At 38.4% G+C, this 11063-nt stretch overlaps 1 protein-coding gene across 1 annotated transcript in view; it reads left to right on the top strand.

The window, feature by feature from the left end:
- The first annotated feature begins 10229 nt into the window (after positions 1–10229).
- The window catches only part of fbn3 (fibrillin 3), a 75155-nt gene continuing 74321 nt past the window's right edge, over positions 10230–11063 (top strand). Inside the window, exon 1 of the mRNA XM_087783663.1 lies at positions 10230–10463. The gene's annotated coding sequence lies outside the window, so the exon portion shown is untranslated. The remainder of the gene's footprint in view (positions 10464–11063) is intronic.

Below are 11063 nucleotides of genomic sequence, written 5' to 3'. Positions count from 1 at the left end.
ACAGGAAACGAAGAAGAACCCACCCCCACCACGACTCTGCGTCCAACTCCAGAAGAGAAAACATTTTAAAATGTAAAGTGATGAAGGAAAACAAAGAGAGAGGAAACTTGAAAAGCAGAGTGAATTCCTCCTCAGAAGATGGATCCTATGCGCCAAATGCAGCATTGAACCTTTTGACATTGAATTCCAGCCGTTGCTTGGATTTCTCAGCAAAGGAATGTTTTATGCTCCTTTGAAAATCCAAAAATGTCATGCACATCTGAAAGCCATTAGCCTCTCAAACCGTTAGCAAGCAGTCAGAGGATTCTTTCCGCTCGCTCAGACTTTTGCTTTTTCACTCTTTAGATCACCTTCATGTTTTGTTCTTAAGAGAAAGAGTTTTTCAAAATTACATTTCAAAACAGTCTGTAGGTAGAATCCGGGATCTTAACCCTCAAGAGCCTCTTGGCTGTTGGTTTGACCGTCAATTGAGCGTAACTCTGAGAAACTGTGTTTCTATAAACTTTAAAACTCGAGGCAGGTTTGAGGCAAGTTTGGGAACTTTTAATTTCCAAGGGGCTTCTGCAAAGAGATTTCACTTCTAGCCAAGACATTTTTATTCTAATCCAAATGTAAACCCCACTTTTTAGACGTAGTATTTAAGGAGTTTTTTAAGACTTTTGAGTGATATTCGGCATATCACTGTAACAGGTATTGATGATAACAGTGATATTAACCATGACATTACAATATGTGTTCAAAGTGTTTCCATGAAAATATGGTCAAGATCAGGGGTCTTAAACTTACCGACTTTGGGTTATTTGATGTCCACGTTTTTATGAGTGCATGACAATTAATGAAGTCCATCTTTGTACAATGTCCGATCGTTAAACCTTAAGGACTGAATTTCATTACATCAACTGTTATAATTCATATAGCTTTTATTATATTGTTATACTGGATAAACCCTACATAGAATGAGACAAAAATCAACCACAGAAAACATTGAACAACAAAATGTATATCTAATTTTCATCACACAAGTGCCAAAAACGCCTTAGAAATCCCGAAAATTTTGACCCCTTCTCGACAAAAATGTATATCGAACCACCAGTTGAACTACAGACTCCTGGGTAGATTATTCAGTAACAATTTATCTTTCCTAAACTTTCTACATCTAAAGCTGTTTTTTTCCGCCTGCTCGGTCTCGCTACTAGCTAGTTAGCCAGTGTAGCTATGAGCTAACAATCGAGATGAGTGTTTTTAAACATGTCTGGGTTTGATAATACCCACGAGAGACACTGAAACAAAAGGATTATCCATGAAAATAATGAGCTAATGTATCTGTCGAAGGGGGAAACACTAACCACAATTTGTTCGATGGTTTCAGTTACTATTGTAGTGACAGTTTTTCTTTTGTATTCTAATATTATCGGTCAAAATGTTTATTATGCTTTACCTAGCATTGAGAGTTGTTGATATTAAATAAAACATATGGAAAACCAACAATTCATTTTATATCGCCATCTTACAAAAATGCACACCAGTTAGCCCGCTAGCTTACTTAGCTAAAGCGAGAAGGTATTCCATAATATAAAGACTTTCAGCCTTGTGCATTTGTTTCAAAAAAATAATCCACTTCCCAGTCAAAGCAAATTCAAATTCTCTCCCATAAACTTCTCCATTCCATTCTCCGATGACCCACATATGCACCGCTTCACCCTAATGGGCAGCGATACAGGATGACTAATCCCGTCCATTAATCTCTCCCTGCTGAGCGGCTGTCATGGAAGTGATTTGGCTCCGTGACGGCTCCCCTGGCCCGCCTGAAAAAAAAAGTCTGAAAAGCCCCATCAGGCTATGATTGTTCTTTTTGGAAATAGAAATGGGATAAAATTCAAGAATTTAACAAATAAACAAGTGAAAATCCAGATCGCATGTGAGGGAACTGACCGTCAGAAAAGCTCACGCAAAATCCAAGCGGACGTTTTTTGGAATCCTTCCTCCGAGGCTCAGGGAGATGGATTACCTGACGTGTATGTTGTGTATATGCGCAGAGGCAAACGTGTATAATAGTTTGTTCATGCAAGGACAAAAAAAAAAATAAAGAATCCTCATCTGGTTTCTATACGGCCTTGTCAACAAAGATCTGATTCAAGAAACAAAAGACACCCCAACATCTGCATACCCCCCTCGTTCTTAACCACACAGGGCCGGGCTCGGGTGACGACGATGCAGCCTGTTCTTTTCCTACCAAAGGTTTGCTCTTGTCAATGCACAACCACAATAATTCGCCGCAAGTCAGACCGGGACTATTTTCCCTTGACAAAAAGCAAACGAAACTCGACAGATTAATTGATTTCTGCCAACAGATTTAGTGGCAGTTGTGTGTTTGAGTTGTAGGGTGAAGCTCAACATGAAACCAGTGTTTAAGTCGAATGAAAACATCTAGAATCCTAACACCCACAGCAGCAGCAAGTTAGTTTCTATTAGCTAAGTTACTATCTTGTATAAAATTTAACTATCGATTCACTATTGTTATTGGACGGGGGAAGAACTCTTGTCCGGTCTTTAGCCTTTAGTTCATCCTAAATCTCACCAGACAATCACGAAAACCAAAAACATTTGTATAGTTTGTGTAAGATTTTTGGGTTGGTTAAAATTCTGAGGCGACTATAAATCTTGAGTTTAGAATGTACCATTTAAAAGGAAAAACTGATCTTTACCAATAATGTACTTAAATCTCTGACCATTGCATTCCTGCATCACATTCCTGCTACGCATTTGGAAGTGAATTCAAGGACATAATCCGTCTCTCAACGCCAACTCAAATCTGAGGCCAGAGCCCCGTTTTATTTGTGCAAATTCCTTGATTTTTTAAAAGCCAAATGGATGTGCGTGTGAGTCTGCTTGACACCACAGGACCAGGGCCCAGAGGGGCCAAGGACCCAATCCCATCCATCTCCTTAACCGTCGTCATGAGTCCTTAAGGTCTATCCTTTAAAGCTAGCCTTCAAAACGGAAGGAAGGAATGAGGGTCATTTGGCATCTCAGAAAGCAGATACGTCATTATAGGTCGTCCGTTACCGTTGAAGGAAAATTACGTGATGTTTTTACAACAACAGAACCGGCAAGAATGATGCCAGCAATGCCGTCAAACTCCTGAGCATGGAATGTTTTTTATGATTTATCAGCTTCCAGACACAGAAATGTTCATCAGAGAAGATCCAACGCATGTCTATACTTCTGGAGCAAACAGAGGTATGAAGAATTTACTGCGAACACGTATTTTTCAAGGTTAGATTTCCCACCCAACGTAACAATTTCACAATATTGAAGTAACTGTAAGTCTTTTCCGACCTCCACGGTTCCACTTGACACCTCTGCCTTATAGTGCTTTTCTACTACACTGTTCCAGGCCTACTTGATTCATGTCAACTTAGCTTGACACTACCCATTTCAGTTGTGTTTCCACCGGCCCTGCTACCTCCTTTAAGGTGGGAAGGGCAGTCATAAAAAAGCTGTGTGAAACCTGGAGGCAGTTGTGTACCCACCAGACACAAAAAAGGTCTGAACCTTGGGATCGCAGTTACAGTTCTACCATGCTGTTAAGAACACAACAGAACCGGGTAGAGTCCAGTCGAGTATTGTAGAGCTTACTAGGCTATGTACAATTCTAGGTTAGGTTAGGTTAGGTAGGTTAGGTAAAAAAATTCTTCTTTGTGTTCAGGAACCATCAGCAGATTCTGATCCACAGACCTAAGAGCCCGAGATGGGGTGTAAGGCTGGATCAGATCACTGATGTAAGGAGGAGCCTGACCATGAATAGATCTGAAAGTAAGAACCAGAATTTTAAAATTGATCCTGAAAGAAACTGGAAGCCAGTGAAGAGTTTTAAGGATCGGGGAAATGTGACTTCTTCTACTAGAGCTGCTCTAGTTTTGTATTAACTGCAAGCGAGACAGCTCCTTCTTGTTCAGACACGAAAATAAACTGTTACAATAGTCCGAGAACGGTCCGAGAAACGAGAAGACACAAACACATGGATAATACGATCAATATTGTGTGACATAATTTTCCCAAGTTTAGAGATTTTTCTCAGTTGAAGGAAACACTTGTGGTCAGTGTTTCTTTTTAACTAGAAACTGAATGTCTTTGTCAAACACAAGATAGTTTCTGCTGTTTAATGGTCACTAGCTGTGAGGGTTACTACAGATACTGTATATGAAGAAAAGAAAAACAAATCTCAACTAGGTGACTGTGAGTATGATGAGCAACCGAAGCTCTGAAGAACGTAACATGTTACCACTCTTACTTTTAGTCATGTTGGGCATCCCCTTTGTGTGTACTGACCCCGGGTCAACATGAGGCGTGTCTGCGTGTTCAAGTGTTTACATGCATGTATACAAACGAGTCTGCCCCAAAGAGTATGTGAGACAAAGAGAGGAAGTCAAGGCCAGATGTGGTTCTGTTTAGAGGAGAGAGGGAGGAACTGCTGGAGGAGAGAGTGGCTTACACATGCACAACACGCTTCTAACTCCTTCATTCTTTATTCCCATCCATCCCAGAGACTGTAAGACTCCTTGAGAGCTTGCGCAGGACACCACAAATCATCCTGACCGAAGCATGTTGAGCACTGATCCTATAACATGCTGCATGTTCCCCATTAGCCGGGTTTCCATGTTGAACAGACTGAAGTATGACAGACGATACCGGTGACTTGTTTTGATAGGTGTGGAGCCCTCGGATTAATGTATCTTCCTGAACTACACGTAATCATGTTATACTGACCAAGCAGAACATCCAATTATCATTAAGCATGTCATTGAAGTACCGTAGTTCAATGGCGGATCTTAAAATCTGCCCCTCATGTGAAAAAAAGAGGCTTAATATAGATCTCGTGCAGCATCGCGCACATGATTGTAATCGTATGATAGCGACTCTGCTTGAATTCCTCCTGAAATCCATTTGAAAACGTTCCAGAAAAATTGAAAGAAGCAGCTACAACATCCTCTCCAGTCTTCTGAGGATGTAGGAATGAAAAAAGAGTATTTCCAGATCTCCAGTCTATGAACCCCATTGTTGAGAAAGTATTTACGACCCTTACGAAACCACTCACTCTCTCTCTCCTGTTTGCGTATCTTGTGTTTTTGAGCCAACAAGTAACAAGACAGAGGATTTGTTTTTTGGTTTTAGAGAGACAAGACATGCTCTCCCCAGAACGATCCAAACAATAGACTCCCAGAAGTCTTTATGGTACTCATTATTGATTGATTACCTCATTAGGACAATTCACTTCTTTTCAAAGAACTACTCTCTTTGTGTTTTTCGACTTCAACTCACGCTGGATTTCACTTTTAAGGTGGCGAGGTAGGATTACGGTAATAAACCACTTTTCGTTTCCTTAACTACATCCGCCCCTGTTTTCTGCCGCCGGCTTGGTCAGCGCCAGAGTTAGCCAGTGTAGCTAAAAGCTAACAAACGATATGAGTGATTGTTAACAAGTCTGGGACACATTTTTAAAGGGTTAGTGACGAACATAGCAAATTAAAAAACAATGTCATTTTGTTGATACTCGTCATACAATTGTGGCTAATAACTGCTGCTACATACGTGTTCTCTACCCTTTGGAAGTAGCAAGAGTCACAAAAGACAATGTTTTTGTTACTTCAACGTTGTTCTAAGAGAGCTAGTGTCTTGTGTAGAACTTTGGTTAAGACGCATGGATTTATTTTTGGATTCTTTATCCCTTACCGCTGTCCTAGTTTCATAGGGCGAGAGGAAGGGACACCCTGGACAGGATGCCAGTCTGTCGCAGGGCACACAAAGACAGACAACTAAGCTTTGGAACGATCTTCCTCTCTCTTTGCGCTTGATGGAGTCTACTGACTCCTTTAAGAAACATCTTAAGACGTTTCTATTTGTTCAGGCTTTTCCTTGAATTTCTCGAACTCCTGTGTTGTTCTCAGTATTATCTTGATCTTTAAAGTATGTACTTTTTGAGTATTTTTTTGATTGTCTAAGCGCTTTGTGACCCTGGTCTCCAAAAGCGCTATATAAATAAATATTACTTACTTACTTACTTACTTACAACCATTCACAGACACTCTTGTTTTTAAAAAATAATCTTTAGTCTTTTACTTGAAGAAGACAAGAAGAAGACTAGCATTGATTGAACCGTGTCGATCTGATCGCTTGATATCTTGAAGATTCATAATTACTTTTATTGTTTTGGTGTAAAAATATATTAGAGCAATTAAATATATATATGAGCAATTCCGGAATGAAGTCGTACGCATTTCTTTCATTGTATTTTAAGACTGATTGATTGTGTATTCGCTAATGCTAGTTAGCAACATTGCTAATGCTTGCTTCAAAATGTGATATTGGTGTAATTGTCTTTGAAGTAAAAACTCACCAAAATATGTCATCCTCATCTCAGTCCACAATACGGCTGAAAACAAATGTATGTATTCACTGCAGACATCTACTGAGTGGCGATAGCCTCACATACGTTTTCCATAAGCAGACATCAACACGGAGCGGAACGGAGGTTCCATATTTTAAGACCATTGGAAGTTTTAATATGATATTTAAGTGAGATAATCCACTTGTAGCTGATTCAATCACCGTGACTCGTGAAGTTTCTGAAACTCTAGCTGGATGGGAAGTATTAAAGTACTCCCCCGAAAAGAAACTGTCAGTGCTGGTGATCATTTGTGCTAAGAGTCAAGCCCAAAGAAAACAAATGACAGCGTTTTCATCATCGTTCGGAGACGGCAAGAATAGCCTCCAGGCTGTTTCTCATTTAACAGGGCTTGTCCCGGGTGGATACAGCAGTCGGTCCGAGGCGAAGGTTAATTTGGGTTACATTTGGGGGATTTCATAACATTTTGGCATTGAAAGTAAAAGTTCAAATGAAGTTAAATGACACATGCTTATCTGTTTCTGGTGGGAAATGAACCGAGAAGAAAGCGACTTCTTCCAGAACAGTGGTTGAAGGTAGTGGCTTTGATCCTGGTTCCCGGCCCCGAGTGTGACTAACCGAAATCTGTAGTCGAGCGTCGACGTTGGCTAATATTTGAGATAATCATCTAGTGATGTGGCCACAGCCATAAAGCGAGCATATTTGAAATACAATGTCATATCCAAGGTAATTGATTCCAGGGCCCGAGTGTGGCTGCGAACGATTACTCAATTCAACTCCTCTTTCTTGGGTGAGGGGAACTAGGTTCACATGCACAATTCTCAACACTGATTTGCAACGAAATATCCAGGTTAAGATGAATCATTGGCTTAAGTAATACTGTCACTTAAAGTATAAAAATGTGTAAGAAACTCCCAAAATTGGCATCTAAAATTGTCATTAAATCCATTTTATATCCACACAAGTCAACCCTTTATACTATAGAATATATATTTTAAATATAAAAGTATAATCTGTGTTATGAAAATAATGATTCATACCTGGGCAGAATACAGTTTCCTATAACATGGATGACATCCTAGACAGCAGATTACATACAAACCTTTTCAGGAGACAAGGTCTCAAGCAGCACTTTTAATATGATTTATTGGTAACACTTAAAAAACACTTAAACTATTAATTATCTATTCATTCATATATGTATTTACTGAAAATCTGCCACCTATTAAGCATTATAAACGACTTACTCACACTTTGTTCATTGTGAATATTTTCTACCATTCATAGGATGATCATAAGAAGTTAATTACTGATTATTAACAGGAAATAAAGAAGAAGTAATTAAAGATTCTAACTAGGTAACTCGGTCGGAACTTAACTAGGTTCTCTCCCCTTAGTAGCCCTTATTTTGTATAAGTACAATGAGAGAATGAATTCACCATTAACAAACTGTTTTTGAAGTAAAAAAATAACAGCTAAACAAGTATTAATATCATCCTAATTACTCAAAATTAAACATTTGTAACTGTGAATATGAATAGTATTGGATCGGTTATAACGTTATAACGGTTATAACGTAAACATTTATTACAAGTATATAAGTATTTCACTTATGTATTTTTTCTACTGGGGGAAACTGTCATGTACAAGTATTAACAGAAACCTAATTACGTAAATAACATATTTATTATTGAGTAATTAGGAAGCTATTAATATTAGTATATTTTTTGCATTTTCTCTTTAAAATAAAAAGCATTATTAATAGAAAATTACGTTATGAGGAATTACTTTTCTCATGGTAATAAAGGGTGAATATAAATAATTTAGTTTTATCCAAAGGGTATTATGGGATGAATATGACACGTTGGTCACATTACAAAGACTCATTTCAAGTAGAATTTTTGCCTTGGGTGAGAAAATATTTAAGCATGTCCTTCAATATTGGGCTTGAATTTCATAGATCATTGAAAGGAAAAAAAGTGGAATTGGGAAATGTTTAATATAATAACAGTTAATTACATTACAATATAGTTTTTTGGTTTTCACATATTGATCCATGGATGATTGCTGTGTCACTAAAAAGGCAACACGATGTCAAATTGAATAAAAACCCTGTGATGTCAAACAACACGGCTAGAACAAGCAGTACCAAGTAGCCCCGGCTGTCGAGGGTCATCCTCCCTGGAGATGCGTCTCACCGGTGTTGTCGAGAGAGTGGTGACATCAGCGCAGTAGGTAGCAACATGTGAGATGTGCTCAGCTGTCCACACCAATATACCACCCAGATGCCCCCCCACCCCACCCCTCAATGCTAACTTCCTATCAGCACTTGTGGCAACAAAGCACAAGGATGTGTCAATCACAACGGGAGAAGAATGTAAACAGAAGGAGTACTTGTAGATAAAGCCGTTGTTGATGCGAAACACTCGCTCCCTGTTGTTCTCCTCAGTTTGTAAATTGACTGTCAACAACATCGGAGTCTGTATTAAAGAACATTATTTTCTTAAAGTCAACCTAAGTGGGTGAGAGCAGAGACTAGGCGGCAACTCTTAGTTTGTCAGCCAGGTGTTATTTTTCCTCCAGCAGATGACCTCATCTTTACTCTTTATTACACAAGATTGATGCATCAATCCTTTTAAAAACCTCCTTTTTGAGCAATAGATTAATTTCTAGTAAATCTTCAGCTGCTACAGCTTCTTTCTGTGCTTGATGGATCTACTGACTCCTTCAAGAAACATCTGAAGACACTTTTATTCATGCAGGCTTTTCCTTGATTTTCTGAGACTCCTGTGTTTGTCTCTGTGGTGTCTTGACCTTTTAAGTAAATATTTTATTAGGTATTGTTTTGATTGTTTAAGTGCTTTGTGACCCTGGTCTAGAAAAGCGCTCTACAAATATAAATTACTTACTTACATTTACAAGCTTTTTTCCTGTCACACAAATGTCCCCAATTTGATATAATTTATACATCTGTTATTTTATTTTGGTTAATCTTTAAAATATACAAAGATAAATTGACTACAGTTAGTTCTGTTATGGCTGTCTGTTGTTAGCTAGCAAGTACAATACATCGCTATTTCTTTCCCTTGACTTTACAGTACAAAAATAGAAATTTCTTAAATATGTGTTATTCCCAGATAAATGATGACAACTTTTCTGTGCTTGCTTGAGACCTTGGCTCTGGCAAAGGGGTTTAGGGTATGTCACGTGTTACAGCACATACGTTATGGGCGCTGTGCTGAAGTGTGAGAAATCTTGATTTTCATAAGGATTTATATTATTTTGAAAATCATATATTTTATAATCGAGACTATTATCTAGGATTAATATTTAGGTTAGGTTAGGTAGAACTTTATTGAAATTGTTTTTTTTCCAATTAGACACAGCAATACAGCAATTATTCATAAAAATAAAAATAAGAACAAGAACAAAGAGAAAGAACAAGATGATATAATCTAAGTCTAAAGATAAAGAACATATTTATATTATAGTATATATATATATATATATTTACAGTGATAATAAAACATATTTTATGTAGTTCACAACATGCAAATCACAGAGTTATGAGTTTATGAATAGGGACACTTCCTAAAATGTAAAGAGCTCATTATTGGAGTGGAGAAGTCTGGTTTGAATGCAACTTTATTGATGTGACAAAAATTAACAAATGATTAGCAAATGGTTACCCAGGAATAAACGACACATTTGATCATTAATAAAAACTCTCGCTGTGTATCAGGATCTTTTCTTGCAAACTTTATTTCATCTGATGACAATGACATTTTCCTCTAAGGTGATCGTGAAGCCAGGTTGCGGGGCTTTGGCCCCTGTGATAATAACTCCAGGAGTCTGGAGGAATGTGGGTTTGCCCTGCAGTCCGTTACTACCCCCTCTCCCACTTTCTGTCCCCTCCCCTCTTCCAAACAGGGCAATTCCCTAACTTTTCTCTTTTTCTCACAAGGCTGCACTTCAATATTCCATCCCGGGGCTCGTATCCTGCGTCAAATACTGACGGTGGGCTCCTCGACGCGAAAGGCTCTCGCACTCTCGAAAGGTATTGTTGTGTTAACTTCTTTATTGTGGCTCCTGAGAGCCACTATTGTTCCTTCAGATGCGCTCAACTCGTTCCACTACAAAGGATCGTTTTTGTTTCCTTTGATGGTTGTGATTTGCGTGACTCTGCATGTCAGGGTTTTTTTTTCTTTTTCCATTGGCTCATCCTGCTTTTTTCTTGTCTTCTCCGGTGAGAGTAAAAAAAAAAAGTGCAGACGTTTGTTAAACTCGTGTTTCAAGCGAGCAAGAGCTGATGCTGCGTTTTTCCTCCATTCATAAAGTTGAGTTCCACTCACAGGGGCAGCGTCTTGGAAAAAAATGACCTTGGAAGGCAGAATTTTGCGCATTTTGCATCTTTTTTTGTTTTAAAAAAAGAGCGACAAACTTTTACAGTGCATTTTTTTTCCAAAAGAGGGTGTCTCTGAAGCATGTTTGTGACTTCTATGCAAGCGGTGAATTTCAGTGAATTTCAAGTTGACTCGTTGAATAAGATGGTGGATGACGTGTTTAGGCTTGACCTAAATGTGCTCAAAAGTGGAATATTTGGGGCTTATGTGTAATTGTGTGCATATTTTTGAGTAGAATATTGAGTAGATGTTTA

Source organism: Callionymus lyra, chromosome 2, assembly GCF_982586985.1.
Source record: "Callionymus lyra chromosome 2, fCalLyr1.hap1.1, whole genome shotgun sequence".
In the NCBI taxonomy this organism is placed as follows: Eukaryota; Metazoa; Chordata; class Actinopteri; order Syngnathiformes; family Callionymidae; genus Callionymus; species Callionymus lyra.
Note: the sequence above shows the minus strand (reverse complement) of the source record. Positions and strands in the feature narration are given on the sequence as shown.